At 54.8% G+C, this 5,000-nt stretch overlaps 2 non-coding genes and 1 pseudogene across 2 annotated transcripts; all 3 read left to right on the top strand.

Moving 5' to 3' along the window:
• Positions 1–2,387: 2,387 nt before the first annotated feature.
• On the top strand, positions 2,388–4,281 carry LOC126313528 (small subunit ribosomal RNA). Its single transcript, XR_007555213.1, has one exon. It is a non-coding gene; the product is annotated as a small subunit ribosomal RNA (ribosomal RNA).
• A 368-nt stretch (positions 4,282–4,649) lies between these two features.
• LOC126313605 (5.8S ribosomal RNA) lies at positions 4,650–4,804 on the top strand. Its single transcript, XR_007555271.1, has one exon. It is a non-coding gene; the product is annotated as a 5.8S ribosomal RNA (ribosomal RNA).
• A 188-nt stretch (positions 4,805–4,992) lies between these two features.
• The window catches only part of LOC126313608 (large subunit ribosomal RNA), a 4,758-nt pseudogene continuing 4,750 nt past the window's right edge, over positions 4,993–5,000 (top strand).

Below are 5,000 nucleotides of genomic sequence, written 5' to 3'. Positions count from 1 at the left end.
CTGTGGTTGTACCACATTATCGCTTAACCTAACTGTGGTTGTACCACATTATCGCTTAACCTAACTGTGGTTGTACCACATTATCGCTTAACCTAACTGTGGTTGTACCACATTATCCCTTAACCTAACTCAAGTTGTCCCTTAACCTAACTCAAGTTGTCCCTTAACCTAACTCAAGTTGTCCCTTAACCTAACTCAAGTTGTCCCTTAACCTAACTCAAGTTGTCCCTTAACCTAACTCAAGTTGTCCCTTAACCTAACTCACGTTGTCCCTTAACCTAACTCACGTTGTCCCTTAACCTAACTCACGTTGTCCCTTAACCTAACCCACGTTGTCCCTTAACCTAACCCACGTTGTCCCTTAACCTAACCCACGTTGTCCCTTAACCTAACCCACGTTGTCCCTTAACCTAACCCACGTTGTCCCTTAACCTAACCCACGTTGTCCCTTAACCTAACCCACGTTGTCCCTTAACCTAACCCACGTTGTCCCTTAACCTAACCCACGTTGTCCCTTAACCTAACCCACGTTGTCCCTTAACCTAACCCACGTTGTCCCTTAACCTAACCCACGTTGTCCCTTTGCCTAACATAGTTCACTGCTCGGAATCTCTGGTGTCGTTGTTATCCTCATGTAGATGTCTTGCGAGTGTTGCTTACTTTCCACATATTCCCGCTATCCACTGTCAATTGTACTGCAATAGGACTATATCGCCCCCCCCCCCTCCCTCTGTCCCCCTCTTTGTGTCTCTGTCCTCTCAAGCTGGTCGGTCTGGCGTTTGAGTGTTAAATGAGCCTCGCAGCTGTTCAGTTGCATTCAGATGTCGACGCCCTCAGTGTACGTCGTGGTATGGTCTGTGTCCATTGTCCGCTGATGTCGTACGCGTAACCCACACGCTGTACCGATCATCGGTCGTTACGTACAGAGTGAAGTAGTGTGATACGTGTGACCGTACGCTGGCTGTGCCCAACGGTGTCGAATCTCAATTTCCATATGTTGTGCTCGATGCTACTTGTCTCGTCTCCCAATAACAGCTAGGTTGCACTGTGGTACGCCGTAGAGGCGTGTGGGAGGAACGTACGAACGCATTGTATGTCACCCTGGGTCGCTGGGGGTGGTGGTGCGGTGAGTCAGGTCAGGTCAGCGTGAGCCGTCTGATGTAGTGACGCGTGTATTCCGACTTTGTCGTATTGCCTCACACAAAGTGCTACCCTGGTGGACCGCGTTCCATATCTGGGACATGCCGCAGATGCCGGTTGACAGTGGATCGCGGAAGGGACATCGCATACGTGCGCGGGCCACCTTCCACGTGTTCTCTTCTGCACATGTCGCAGTGTGTATGTGGTCTGATGTAGCGTGTCGTGACACATGACATCCTGGCATGCAAGAATTGTTGAATTCGCAAATGTAGGTGGACATCTACGTTTACTGCCCAAGATACGCAAATGAACTGGAAATCCGTTGTTGAGCGGTTGTTCACGCTGGAGGTGAATCTGTGATGGCGACGATCGGTACAGCTATTAACCGGTTGTTTCAGCGGTACCCGCCACATCCACACACGTGACTATTCCCATGTGGGTATGAAGCGATACGCGGCGGTGGCTTGGTGGGACTGTTCCCGGCCGGTGAAGGGGGGCCGCCCGGCGTGTTGGCCGCGCGCTGCGTGGGCGCACGCGCAACAGGCGGCTGGTGGGGGGCGCCGAGTGGCAGGAGCGCCAGCCGACGGGCCCGGCAGGCGGCGCAGCTACGCTGCGGCGCACCCTGCACGCGGCGCCTGGCGGCCAAAGTTGGTTCAGCCGAGCCCGGTGCGAAGCGCGGTGGACATCTGCAGTGTGCTGGTCTGATTGAGGACTGTGTGCGTTGAGGATGCGCCGCCGCCTGGCACTCGGCGCCGCGACGCCGTCTGCTGCTCGGTCGCCCCAGCGGTTCTCGCAGGTGGTTTGTATCGCAGTTGTGCGGACGTGTTGGCGCGTGCGCTGTGCTGGGAGAGTTCGCTTCTGCACCCAAGTGGGGCTTTGCCCTTGTGTGGCGCTGGCGTTGGAGCTGCCGGTCACCATAGGTGGCGCGTGTTGTCTCCCGCCGGCAATGCCACGACAGCACGCTCCCGGGCCTCTGTCGGCAGCGGCAAGCTCAGTTGGGAGCAAGGGTGTTCTCACTAAAACCGTCTACTCGCCTAACTCCGGGCGATTGCGCCTCTCTCGAAACCGACCAAGTACCTAGGACGGCGCTGCGCGCCGCCAGGACCTGAGAGGGTTTCGAGGTGTATCGTGCAGGGGAGCTCGGCCTCCTCCTGTTTGCAGAATAATTGAGCGGACGCTTGCGTGTTCGCGCGGGCCCCCGGGACACACTCCCGGGCGGCCGGCTGCTCAGCTCTAGTTGACGCAGCTCCCTGGTTGATCCTGCCAGTAGTCATATGCTTGTCTCAAAGATTAAGCCATGCATGTCTCAGTACAAGCCGCATTAAGGTGAAACCGCGAATGGCTCATTAAATCAGTTATGGTTCCTTAGATCGTACCCACGTTACTTGGATAACTGTGGTAATTCTAGAGCTAATACATGCAAACAGAGTCCCGACCAGAGATGGAAGGGGCGCTTTTATTAGATCAAAACCAATCGGATTGGCTTGTCTGGTCCGTTTGCCTTGGTGACTCTGAATAACTTTGGGCTGATCGCACGGTCCTCGTACCGGCGACGCATCTTTCAAATGTCTGCCTTATCAACTGTCGATGGTAGGTTCTGCGCCTACCATGGTTGTAACGGGTAACGGGGAATCAGGGTTCGATTCCGGAGAGGGAGCCTGAGAAACGGCTACCACATCCAAGGAAGGCAGCAGGCGCGCAAATTACCCACTCCCGGCACGGGGAGGTAGTGACGAAAAATAACGATACGGGACTCATCCGAGGCCCCGTAATCGGAATGAGTACACTTTAAATCCTTTAACGAGTATCTATTGGAGGGCAAGTCTGGTGCCAGCAGCCGCGGTAATTCCAGCTCCAATAGCGTATATTAAAGTTGTTGCGGTTAAAAAGCTCGTAGTTGGATTTGTGTCCCACGCTGTTGGTTCACCGCCCGTCGGTGTTTAACTGGCATGTATCGTGGGACGTCCTGCCGGTGGGGCGAGCCGAAGGGGTGCTTTCGCGTCCCGAGGCGGACCCCGTTTAAATCCTACCAGGGTGCTCTTTGTTGAGTGTCTCGGTGGGCCGGCACGTTTACTTTGAACAAATTAGAGTGCTTAAAGCAGGCAAGCCCGCCTGAATACTGTGTGCATGGAATAATGGAATAGGACCTCGGTTCTATTTTGTTGGTTTTTCGGAACCCGAGGTAATGATTAATAAAGACAGGCGGGGGCATTCGTATTGCGACGTTAGAGGTGAAATTCTTGGATCGTCGCAAGACGAACAGAAGCGAAAGCATTTGCCAAGTATGTTTTCATTAATCAAGAACGAAAGTTAGAGGTTCGAAGGCGATCAGATACCGCCCTAGTTCTAACCATAAACGATGCCAGCCAGCGATCCGCCGCAGTTCCTCCGATGACTCGGCGGGCAGCCTCCGGGAAACCAAAGCTTTTGGGTTCCGGGGGAAGTATGGTTGCAAAGCTGAAACTTAAAGGAATTGACGGAAGGGCACCACCAGGAGTGGAGCCTGCGGCTTAATTTGACTCAACACGGGAAACCTCACCAGGCCCGGACACCGGAAGGATTGACTGATTGATAGCTCTTTCTTGATTCGGTGGGTGGTGGTGCATGGCCGTTCTTAGTTGGTGGAGCGATTTGTCTGGTTAATTCCGATAACGAACGAGACTCTAGCCTGCTAACTAGTCGCGTGACATCCTTCGTGCTGTCAGCGATTACTTTTCTTCTTAGAGGGACAGGCGGCTTCTAGCCGCACGAGATTGAGCAATAACAGGTCTGTGATGCCCTTAGATGTTCTGGGCCGCACGCGCGCTACACTGAAGGAATCAGCGTGTCTTCCTAGGCCGAAAGGTCGGGGTAACCCGCTGAACCTCCTTCGTGCTAGGGATTGGGGCTTGCAATTGTTCCCCATGAACGAGGAATTCCCAGTAAGCGCGAGTCATAAGCTCGCGTTGATTACGTCCCTGCCCTTTGTACACACCGCCCGTCGCTACTACCGATTGAATGATTTAGTGAGGTCTTCGGACTGGTACGCGGCATCGACTCTGTCGTTGCCGATGCTACCGGAAAGATGACCAAACTTGATCATTTAGAGGAAGTAAAAGTCGTAACAAGGTTTCCGTAGGTGAACCTGCGGAAGGATCATTACCGACTAGACTGCATGTCTTTCGATGTGCGTGTCGTGTCGCGCAACACGCTACCTGTACGGCAGTGGCCGTGCGCCGCGTGCGGAACCACGCGTGCCTCTCAAAACTAGCGGAAGTGTTGTTGTTGTTGTTGTGTGGTACGAGCGCTGAAGCTCTGGAGCGGCTGGCCTGCGGTACCTGGCGCCTGGCGCCGGTTTTGAATGACGTTCGCCCGAGTGCCTGTCCGCTCCGGTGTGGAGCCGTACGACGCCGATCGGCTGTGAGGCCGTTGGACACAAAAAAAATAGTGGAACAGGGGCCGTCAGACGCCTCAGTCCCGCAAATGCTACTGTCTTGAAAGAGACAGTGGGAGACTGAAAAGGAAAAGATCACCCAGGACGGTGGATCACTCGGCTCGTGGGTCGATGAAGAACGCAGCAAATTGCGCGTCGACATGTGAACTGCAGGACACATGAACATCGACGTTTCGAACGCACATTGCGGTCCATGGATTCCGTTCCCGGGCCACGTCTGGCTGAGGGTCGGCTACGTATACTGAAGCGCGCGGCGTTTGTCCCGCTTCGGAGACGTGGGAGTGTCGTGGTCGCCTGTGTGGCCGGCCGCGTCTCCTTAAACGTGCGATGCGCGCCCGTCGCCTGGCGGTTCGCATACCGGTACTTTCTCGGTAGCGTGCACAGCCGGCTGGCGGTGTGGCGTGCGACACCTCGTACAACGACCTCA

Source organism: Schistocerca gregaria, unplaced genomic scaffold (genome assembly GCF_023897955.1).
Source record: "Schistocerca gregaria isolate iqSchGreg1 unplaced genomic scaffold, iqSchGreg1.2 ptg000483l, whole genome shotgun sequence".
Classification (NCBI taxonomy): Eukaryota; Metazoa; Arthropoda; class Insecta; order Orthoptera; family Acrididae; genus Schistocerca; species Schistocerca gregaria.
Note: the sequence above shows the minus strand (reverse complement) of the source record. Positions and strands in the feature narration are given on the sequence as shown.